This window comes from Sminthopsis crassicaudata, chromosome 4 (genome assembly GCF_048593235.1).
Source record: "Sminthopsis crassicaudata isolate SCR6 chromosome 4, ASM4859323v1, whole genome shotgun sequence".
Taxonomy (NCBI): domain Eukaryota; kingdom Metazoa; phylum Chordata; class Mammalia; order Dasyuromorphia; family Dasyuridae; genus Sminthopsis; species Sminthopsis crassicaudata.
The window spans coordinates 3,869,442-3,881,525 of NC_133620.1; the positions used below are offsets into that span (position 1 = coordinate 3,869,442).

General features: G+C 36.7%; 1 protein-coding gene across 2 annotated transcripts in view; it reads right to left on the reverse strand.

The window, feature by feature from the left end:
• Window positions 1–12,084, reverse strand: part of LRRIQ3 (leucine rich repeats and IQ motif containing 3) — a 202,109-nt gene that overhangs the window by 54,256 nt on the left and 135,769 nt on the right. The gene's annotated exons all lie outside the window — the stretch shown is intronic.

Consider the following 12,084-nt stretch of genomic DNA (forward strand, 5'->3'; position numbering starts at 1 on the left):
TCAACAAACTTTTATGAAGTTCCTACTAAATGTCAAGTCCTGGATTAAGTGCTTGGTATATAAAGAAAAGCAAGAGATAGACCCTTCTCTCAAAGAACTCACATTCTGAGGGTGAGGGGACAAGTTGAAAAAACTAATACTAACAAAATATAGGTAGGAAAATTTTGCTACAATTTCTGAAGAAAAGCTCTAACATTAAGGATGATTAGAAAAGGCTTCTTGAAGAAGATAGAATATTGGCTTCAAACCAAGAAAGTCATGAGAGAGAGATGAGGAGGGAAAGTGTTCTAGACATGCAAGACACTGAATATAACTGGAGTGGGTGATCAAGGATCTTGTTCAGTTAATAATGAGAATGTCAGTGTCACTAGCTGGAGAAGAAATGCGTGGGGTACAGAAAGACAAGGAAATTCAGAAGGAAACAAGTTATTAAAGACCTAAAAATTAAATAATTTATATTTGATTCCGACAGTAAGAGTGAGGCTTTGCATTTGAGTCAATGTGATTCAATCATTCAATCAGATCAGGTGCTTTAGGAAAGTCATATGATGACTGGATGTGGGGAGAGACTAGAAGTGGGAAGATTTACCTGTCTTTGCATAATATAATGGTATAGGGCATTGTTAGGATTACTAAGTGAGAACTCGGGTTGTCTGGATAGTGACAAGGTGAGAATTCAGGTGGGACAATTACAAGGTGAGAACTCAGGTTGACTTGATGGAAGGAGCAGGCTCATTGGCTGAGGTGGTTCTTCCCAGAAGCCCTTGCATTATCCCACGCCCATTCTCTGGGAGAATAAAAGAGAGGACTCCCAGAGATAGAGGAAGACTCTGCATTGCATCAGGCTTGACGGGGCTCTCTGCAGGAAGGGAAGTCACTTCTCTGGACAAGAGTTAACAGCAACTGCCTGGAGACAACGGTTCGTTACAGCAAGAAGAATCTTTTGGAGAGATTTGAGTAGAAGACACAGCAGATCTCTTCCCAGAGAGTGATCCGGCAGCTTCTGGAGACGACAGCTCGCTACATTTGGCGCCCAACGTGGGGCTAGGACTTTTGCTTATTCTGACAAGAGGAGCTAGACCAGACCTTCGCAATTTGGCGCCTGAACAGGGACAGACACGGTCCTGATTCCAGTGGAAAAGCTTCCGATCTAGATCTCAGTCTCTCTGACCCAGAACCGTGAGTAACAAGGAAACTTTGTTAAAGATTAAGTGAGCGTGCTAATAGATAAACAAGGAACTTAACTTGTTAAGGGCTGAACCAGGAATCTCTTATAGTGAAATGGGGCAAACACCTTCTGTTCAAGGAAAATGTTTAGAGAGCATCATCAAGGTTATGAAAAGCCAAGGATTGATTATAATTTTAGAGGAGATTATTGAACTTTTAAGAACTGTGAAGGTTATATGTCCTTCTTTTTCTCTGGAAGAAGAATTGGATCCAGATGAATGGGAATTAGTACAAAAGCAATTAGGTGAACACTACAATTCCAGGCCAAACTCAATTTCCAAAGATACAATTCATATATACAATGTAATCCAATTGGCTTTAAACAATGTTATTCTAAAGGAAGAGATGAAGGAGCAAAATGGGGAGGTGTCAACTAAACTAGGTGAAAAGGATGAATCAGATAACAATGAAGTTAAGTACAATTCTGAGCAACAGCAACAGGAGCACCTCCCCTCTCCTCCCTCAATTAACCCTTCAGGGGTGGAACAAGAAGGAGAAGGGGAAGAGACAGAAACACAAACAGAATCTCCTGTGAAGCAGCCTAAGCCTATGACAAGATTAGAAAAAGCATTGGTTAAAGCTAAGAGAGAAGGACAGGATATAAGTGATTTTATACATGCAGAGAGATTGACTCTGTAGGCCATAAAAGGAGAAAATATGCACCTTTAGATTTGAATAAAATTAAGGATTTGAAAAAAGGTTGTACCCTTTATGGGGCTACATCAGCTTATGTCAAAATGTTACTAGATGGTTTGTCTTATGAAGTCCTAACCCCGAATGATTGGAAATCCATAGCAAGGACATGTCTGGAACCTGGAGAAAATTTATTATGGCTTGCGGAATTTCATGAATTATGTAAAATTCAAGTCAGATGCAATTTGGAAATAGGAGTTAACACACAATTCACTTTTGAGCACTTAGCTGGTGAAGGTAAGTATGGAGAGAATTCGGAACAGATTAATTATACCATGACAATATATGAACAAATTGCTAAGGCTGCAATAAAAGCTTGGGGTGTCCTTCCTGGACAGAAAGATCATGGAGAGGCTTTCACTAAAATACAGCAAGGTCCCAATGAACCTTTTGCAGATTTTGTGGGACGTTTGCAAACTGCTGTCAAAAGAACTATTGGAGAAAATTCAGCTACAGAAATAATGACCAGACATCTGGCTAAGGAAAATGCCAATGAGATTTGCAAAAGAATTATATGGGGATTAGACAAAGATGCTCCTTTAGAGGAGATCATAAGACGCTGTGCTACAGTGGGAACAAATGCTTTTTACACCCGGACAATGATGAATGTGGAAAGACAGGGTCCCTCCTGGCAAGGGCCTTCTAGAGAAACTCGGCGATGTTTTCAATGTGGAAAAGTTGGACATCTAAGAGCTCAGTGTAGGTATGGAGATACAGGGAGAAGACAGAGTGAAAGAAGACCTAAAACCCCATGTCCAAAATGCAACAGAGGACTCCATTGGGCATCAGAGTGTAGAATAATTCAGGGAAATGGGATGAGGGGCCCAGGTCCAGGGCCCCAGGCAAAAAAGACTTGGGGCATGATGGCAGCTGATGTTACACCCAAAGAACCTTTAGAAGGCCAGGACTCTGATTTAATCAATCAGCAGAGAAGCAATCACATGGTAGAAAGGGATTACCTGATAAGTCAGTCAAAAGGCAATCAGATTGCAAAAATGGATTACACTTGGGGAGAATACAGGCCTTTTAAACCAACAGGGCTGTATCCAGTGCAAACAACTCCAATGTAATTGTCAGATGATGAGAAGAGATTTAGAAAGTGGTAAATAGAAGGAAATTAGATAGGTTAACTGCCTGGGAGAGAGGGTTTGCTTGTATTTCTTCAGCAGGAGAAGGAATCAGATGGGTGCCAACGAGTCATATTCGCCTTGTCCATCAGAGAGAGACAGAAAAAGAGAAAGACCTCAAAATAAAGGAGAAGATCTAAGAAACATCTTACACCGAAAGAGCATGGCTAATAAAAAGACTGTTAAAGAACTTTAAAACCAGCAGGAATCATTGGACTTCCTCACACAAGATGAGACTAATGGGCAATGGACTTATGGACATTTATAAATTTTCAATTTATGATTATGTTATATACTTCTAGCATGTGTTATGTTACTATGTTACTATGTGCTTATGTAATTTATGTAATTATCTGTAATACTTCCCATATTGATGGATTTATGTTTCAAGGTCATTTATGTAATTATCTGTAATACTTCCCATATTGATGGATTTATGTTTCAAGGTCATGACTGTCCTATGTTCTAAATCAAAAGAAAGGGGGAGATGTTAGGATTACTAAGTGAGAACTCGGGTTGTCTGGATAGTGACAAGGTGAGAATTCAGGTGGGACAATTACAAGGTGAGAACTCAGGTTGACTTGATGGAAGGAGCAGGCTCATTGGCTGAGGTGGTTCTTCCCAGAAGCCCTTGCATTATCCCACGCCCATTCTCTGGGAGAATAAAAGAGAGGACTCCCAGAGATAGAGGAAGACTCTGCATTGCATCAGGCTTGACGGGGCTCTCTTCAGGAAGGGAAGTCACTTCTCTGGACAAGAGTTAACAGCAACTGCCTGGAGACAACAGTTCGTTACAGGAAGAAGAATCTTTTGGAGAGATTTGAGTAGAAGACACAGCAGATCTCTTCCCAGAGAGTGATCCGGCAGCTTCTAGAGATGACAGCTCGCTACATTTGGCGTCCACACGTGGGGCAAGGACTTTTGCTTATTCTGACAAGAGGAGCTAGACCAGACCTTCGCAGGGCATGATGTCCTAAGCCAGGGTGGATGCAGTATCTCAGGAGTAAAGGGGGCATATTCCAGAGAGGCTCTAAAGGTAGAAATGACAAGACTTGGCAAATAATTGATAAACTGGCATGAGAGGGAAAAATCAATAATAAGAAGTTCCTTTTGAGGCTGGATGACTACAACAATAGTGGTGCCTTTAATAGTAATAGGAAAGTTGTGAAGAAAGAAGGATTCTGGGTGGAAATAATAAATGCAGCTTGGGACATGTTGAGTTTGAGATATCTATAAAAAATGCAATTTGGGATATCCAATAAGCCAATGGACATGTAAAACTGAAGGACAGAAGATAGGTTAAATATGGGCAAATATGGTAATCATCTGTATAGAGATGATAGTTAAATTCATCAGAGCTCATGAAATTATGACTAAGAATTCTCAAAGTGGGTACTAGTTAAAGTGACTCATTTTTGGCTGTGAGAAGGAACAACTGATTACTGTGCAATATTTTTGAGCATTTTGTAATATCTAGACATTTTAAGAATAGAGGTTTCAGATTCTTTGTTTAAGAAGCCAGGACCACAATGAGAAAATGTTTATCAAAGTAAATAAAAATATTACAACATAGATAATGGTACTTCATGTTTTTAAGTCAACATGGGCTCATAGAGATTCCTACTATCCTAGATTATAGTTTCTCACTGAAAATTTAGCAAAGATAGAAGCCAATAGAGCAGAGTAGAACAAACGAGGAAAATTCTCACAGCATTCCTCTCCAATAAAATAAAATAATGCCTCAAATTAAATTTTGGTGTGTCAGAACCAACCAAATGTCAGGGTGAGATATTTTTCCAGCCTAAGAAAATTTAAAAGGTCAGCTTAGAAAGTTTGTGACTCAAAAGTAAAAGCCTGTCTAGAACTGATACCTGCAGAGACAATAGCTTTAGCACTTTTCAGCACAGAGATAATAAAGGGGGCAAATAATTTGTCAGAAAGAGATGTTCAAAATCTTTGCTGGTACTGGGTATTGTTAGTTCTGATTGGCACTCAGTTGCCTGTGCAGAGGTCTGTCATAGTTTCAGGGTGCTGAGAATTATTGGTGGTCTATCACAAAGGTCAAACTTCCAAAAAGATAGTATACTAGCTTTTGTGGCTGCATGGGATTAGGGGCACTTCATGAGTAAGGACCAAAGTACAGATCAGGAGAGCAGTGTACATAACTCTTCCAGAACCACACCACCTTGGAAGCACAAAAAACTTGAATACTTTCAGAACCATTTATGAAAACATCAACAACAACAACAACAACAACAACAACAACACACACACACACACACACACACACACACACACACACAAAAAAAAAAAAAAAAAAAAAAAACACATACAGGAGCCTGAAGCCTTGAAATAATGTCTCCCCACATCCAGGTAATCAGAGCACAATTGTAACATAAAATTCAAAAAAAAAAAAAAATTAGGCTGGAAAAATGAGAAAATGACAAAATAAGAAGTTAACTATGAACAGTTATTGGTTGTCAGAGAAGACCAAGAACAAACTTAAAAGAAGACAGCAATGTGAAAACAGCTACAAACAACACTGCAAAGAAAAATGCTAATTTGACTCCAATCCAAAAAGAATTTCTAAAAAGAGTTTTTTTTTTAAAGACATTTAAAAAAGAGGTAAAAGAGGTAACAGAGATAAAGAAAATTTGGAAAAAGCAATAAGAATGACACACAAAAAAAATACCTCCTAAAGAAATAAACTTTTATGAGAAGAAAATGAAACAACAAATGAGGTATAAAAGAATACTGACCAAACCAACTTTAAAAAAAAAGACTTAAACTAATTATTAAAAAGGTAAAAAAAAAAGTCACTCAAGAAAAGAACTCCTTAAAAAGTAGGACATCATATTTTAAGAAATTCCCAAAGAAAACTTCCCTGATATCTCAAATTTGTAGGGCAAAGTAGAAATTACTGATCACCTCTTGAAAGAGATCCCAAAATAAAAATCCCCAGAAATATTATATCCCAAGTAAAGGAAAAAATGTATTTTAAGCAGCCAGAAATAAACAATTCAATTAGTATGGAGCCACAGGCAGGGCCACACGAGATTTAGAGGTTTCTACCTTAAAGAAGTAGAGAGCTTGGAATATAATATTCTTGAAGACAAAGAGTTATGATTATAAACAATAACCACCTATTCAACAAAACTGAAAATAATCCTTTGGAAGAAAATTAATATTTAATGAAAATTATTATTTTGAACCATTGCTGTTGAAAAGAGCAGGGGTGAATAGAAAATTTAATATTCAAACACAAGAATCAAGAGAAGCATAAAAATGTAAACATGAAAGACTAATCACAAGGGTTTCTGTATCATCTTAATGTTTACATTTCTATATGGGAAAATGATAATTGTAATGCCTAAGGACTTTTTCACCTTTAAAGATAAAAGGAATTTACATGTTAGAGGGCATTGTTATAAATTGATTGCCTTGGAATTATCTCCCAAAAAATAAAGGGGACAGAAAGAGTAATGCACTTGGAGAAGAGGGAGGGAAACTTAGAAAGGGGGAAATTATCTCGCATAAAAGAGTCACATAAGAAAATGACTTTCATAATGGAGGAGAAATTGGGTAAATGGTGAGCAGTGGTTGAACTCACTTTCATCAGACATGGTCAAAAAGGGGAGAGAGAGAGAGAGAGAGAGAGAGAGAGAGAGAGAGAGAGAGAGAATGAATGAGAGAGAAGCAGGGAAAGAGTGAGATAAATAGAGAAACAGAAAGAGGCAGAGACAGTTATGCATAGAAATGTAACTTAATAGGGAAATAAGAGAGGAATTGTTATGGGCCAGAACTCTGAACTTGAAACAAAGGATTCTTACAAGATACTGTGAGTGAAATTGATAGAGACAATAGTTATCCTAATTTAGCATGCTTCAGTATGATTGATTTAATCCTACAAGGAGATATTATGGGCCAGAACTTGAAACAAGGTACTAAGTGGAATTGAGGAGACAGTGATTAAATCTAGTTTAGCATTGATTTAATCCTATAACAAATAATGGTTTCCTAGTGATATAATGATTGATTTGCACTCAGTGTAAGCTAGAAGCCTCAGCCAGGGAGATTCAGAGACATTCCAAGAGAAGACAAAGGACTGGAGGCAGGAGCTTAACCTCTCAGAACCAAGGGAAAAAATTCAATTTGATCTTTAATCTTCCTGGTGGTTGGCCTGGACTCTTGAACTTCTCCCACTAAGACCAAGGCCATACTGAAAGCATCTCCAGAAAGCTGCCCAGCTGCAGAAAGGAGATAATAAAGGATCTGGACTATAAGAAAACTAACCAAGCCCCAGGAAAGGAGACAAAACTTTGAAAGGGATAATAAAGGATTTGGACTTTAACACCTGGCTATATGTGTGGTGATTACTCTGAACTGAAACGAAGGCTGCCTCCAGAGACCCCACGAAATTCTCAACAGAGAACATTATATTTTAGAGAGAACGTTACAAGGAATGATCTAAGCGACATGGGGACAGGATGACAAATGGAAAACAGATTAGGGGAGGAAATGGTTAGAAGTAAAATAGACTTTTGAGGAGGGATGGGATAAAAATAGAGAAAATAAGAAAGAAAAGAAAATGGGATGCAAAGAAATAACATATTTACTTATCATAATTATGAATGTGAATGGGATGAGCTCACCCAGAAAATAGAAAAGGATGACAGACAGAATGTAACAATATGTTGTTTACAATATTTGCACATAAAATATAAAGACCCACAGAGTTAAATTAAAGGGTTGTAGGAAAATTTAATATACTTCAGCTGGATTAAGAAAAAGTAAGGATAGTTACTCTGATCTCAGACAAAAGCAAAAATAGATATAATTAAAAGAAATAATGAGAAAACTTCATTTTGCTAAAAAGTATTATAAACAAAGAAATAATAATATATATATATATAACAAGTTTCTCTGATAATGGCCTTGTTTCTTAAATATATACTGAATAGAGTATTGAGTCAAATAATATATATATATATGTATGTATATATATATATATACATACATATATATGTATATATATATATATATACACACACACACATACACACACACACACTCACATATATGTGTGTCTATGAGTAACCTGGTTCAAGCCTATTTCTGCTTTTGATCTAGGTGTCTAGTAGGGTCTAATTGTTATTCATGATTCCTTCAAAGACCCCAAACTGGTCCATGTACATACAAAACATCTGGCTAGCTCTAGTAAATATTAGAATAGGGTTCTTGAGCAACCTGGTTCAGGCCTATGACAGCTCTTGATCTAGGTGACTAGTAGGTCTAATTATTATTCATGATTCCATCAAAGATCTCAAACTGGTCCATGCCCATACAAAACTTCTGGCTAAGCTTTGATTCAGATTCCAGGCTGCCTAAAAAGTAGCTCCCTACCATCAAAGAAGGCTATCCAAGGTAACTCTCACTTCTGGGAGCAGAGACAGAGACCTTCAGTCTTCTTAGTGAAGGAAGAGAAGTCTTGGACTAAGGCCCAAGTGCTTAGATGTCTAATTTCCCTGATGTTTTCAGAATTAGTTTAAATGGAAAGGCACTGGGGGCCCCATTAATTATTCCCACTTGATTTTAATACCTTCTCAAGCTTCCTCTCCTTGCCCCATTTATATTCCCTTTTTAATAAGAGCTTAAAAGAATTGTAGATAAAGGGGTTGAAGAGACCTCCCTTGAAATGGTCAGGTCCACCTTCATTCCTCAGATGAGGAAATTGAAGGTCTAGAAAACTGTGACTTACCTGAGATCCTATATAAGTAGAAAATATCTTAAGAGACCATTTCATTTTAAAAGATGAATGAACAGAAGACTGAAGAGCTGCCATGACTTGTCCAAGACCACAGAGGTAGTAAGATCCTGAAATTCTGAAACCCTCTGCTTCTCTGAAAATGTTTTGTCAGTCCTAACAGGTTACAAGACATTGGGAGAGAGGCTGGGTTTGGAGTCAAAAGATCTGGATTCACATTTAAGCCCTCTAAGACTCTTCAGAAGAATGAGGAGGTCAGAGTGAAACAAGGTTGCCCACTATCACCATTACTATTCAATATAGTACTAGAAACTCTAGCCTTGGCAATAAGAGCCGAGAAAGAGATCCAAGGAATTAGAGTAGGAAATGAAGAAATCAAATTGTCACTTTTCGCAGATGACATGATGGTATACTTAGAGAACCCCAAAGACTCTGCTAAAAAGCTATTAGAAATAATTCAGAATTTTAGCAAAGTCGCAGGATACAAAATAAATCCACATAAATCCTCAGGATTTTTATACATTACCAACACAATCCAACAGCAAGAGATACAAAGAGAAATTCCATTCAAAATAACAGTCGATAGTATCAAATATTTGGGAATATATCTACCAAAGGAGAGTCAGGAATTATATGAGCAAAATTACAAAACACTTGCCACAAAAATAAAGTCAGATTTAAATAATTGGAAAGACATTCAATGTTCTTGGATAGGCCGAGCGAATATAATAAAGATGACAATACTCCCCAAACTAATCTATTTATTTAGTGCTATACCAATCAGACTCCCAAGAAACTATTTTAATGACCTAGAAAAAATAACAACAAAATTCATATGGAAGAATAAAAGGTCGAGAATTGCAAGGGAACTAATGAAAAAAAAGTCAGAGGAAGGTGGTCTAAGTGTACCTGATTTAAAGCTATATTATAAAGCAACAGTCACCAAAACCATTTGGTATTGGCTAAGAAATAGACTAGTTGATCAGTGGCATAGGTTAGGTTCACAGGACAAGATAGTGAATAAAAATAGCAATCTAGTGTTTGACAAACCCAAAGATCCCAAATTTTGGGATAAGAATTCATTATTTGACAAAAACTGCTGGGAAAACTGGAAATTAGTATGGCAGAAATTAGGCATGGACCCACATTTAACACCACATACTAAGATTAGATCAAAATGGGTCCAAGATTTAGGCATAAAGAACGAAATCATAAATAAATTGGAGGAACATGGGATGGTTTACCTCTCAGACTTGTGGAGGAGGAAGGAGTTTGTGTCCAAGGGAGAACTAGAGACCATTATTGATCACAAAATAGAACATTTTGATTACACCAAATTAAAAAGTTTCTGCACAAACAAAACTAATGCAAACAAGATTAGAAGGGAAGTAACAAATTGGGAAAATATTTTTACAGTTAAAGGTTCTGATAAAGGCCTCATCTCCAAAATATACAGAGAATTGACTTTAATTTATAAGAAATCAAGCCATTCTCCAATTGATAAATGGTCAAAGGATATGAACAGACAATTTTCAGATGATGAAATTAAAACTATTTCCACTCACATGAAAGAGTGTTCCAAATCACTATTGATCAGAGAAATGCAAATTAAGACAACTCTGAGGTATCATTACACACCTGTCAGATTGGCTAAGATGACAGGAACAAATAACGATGAATGTTGGAGGGGCTGTGGGAAAACTGGGACACTGATGCATTGTTGGTGGAGTTGTGAAAGAATCCAACCATTCTGGAGAGCAATCTGGAATTATGCCCAAAAAGTTATCAAAATGTGCATACCCTTTGACCCAGCCATACTACTACTGGGCTTATACCCCAAGGAACTACTAAAGAAGGGAAAGGGACCTGTATGTGCCAAAATGTTTGTGGCAGCCCTTTTCATAGTGGCTAGAAGCTGGAAGATGAATGGATGTCCATCAATTGGAGAATGGTTGGGTAAACTATGGTATATGAATGTTATGGAATATTATTGTTCTATAAGAAATGACCAACAGGAGAAATACAGAGAGGCTTGGAGAGACTTACATCAACTGATGCTGAGTGAAACGAGCAGAACCAGAAGATCATTATACACTTCAACAATGATACTGTACGAGGATGTATGCTGATGGAAGTGGATTTCTTCAACATAGAGAAGAGCTAATCCAATTCCAATGATTAATGATAGACAGAACCAGCTACATCCAGAAAAGGAACACTGGGAAATGAATGTAAACTGTTATTTTTACCTTCTGAATCCAATTCTTCCTGTGCAACAAAAAATTCGGTTCTACACACATATATTGTATCTAAATTATACTGTAATATATTTAACATATATAAGACTGCTTGCCATCTGGGGGAGGGGGTTGGGGGAGGAAGGGAAAAAATCTGAATAGAAGTAAGTGCAAGGGATAATGTTGTAAAAAATTACCCATGCATATGTACTGTCAAAAATGTTATAATTATAAAATAAAATAAAAAATTAAAAAAAAAAAAAAAAAGAATGAGGAGGTCAGACTAGATGTCCACTTTTAAATTTATGACTCTTGAATAGGACTCTATGTTTCTAAGGAGATCTGTTTTCCTTTGTGCTTTCAAGTGTAAATTTACAGTAGCATCAGAGACAAGATGATTCGACAGAGATCCATTAAGAGGGCTCACTTGACTCTGTCCTCTATAGCTTAATGATGGCCACATATTCAATTTACTGGGATAAAAGCAAAGCTAATTAAATTTCCTTAATGTTAATTTGCAATAGATTTAGATGTTGATACCCTGCACTTGCATTCCTTCCATTTTCAAAAGCCAAATAGTTCATTAAAATGAGCCACTATAGTAACTTTAGCTTGTTCCCAATGGTTTCAAAGATGTAAGAAACAGTGTATATTATTATAGAATGAATTTAAGTCTAAAAATAAGGAAAATGCTCTTGTATTATTGGCTTAAATGGGTTTGTATATTTTTGTAATTGTTTCTAAAGCACTTTTCATACTTAAGGAGAGTACACTTATAATTAAAATACCACCACGAATAGTCTTAAGATAGCTGTAAAATAGAAAAGGCAGATGTTTTCTTTGCTTTTGTCAAAGGAAATCATGTTGAAATGATTCAGACTTATCCTTGCTTTTATTTAAAACTGCTTTAGAAAGCACAATAGTTTTTTTAAGGGAAAACATTTCAGAATTTAGATTAAATAGAGTAGCTATAATTAAGGGTCTTCAAATATAAATATTACAAGCCTCAATTTGCTGGCATTTACATAAAGTGATG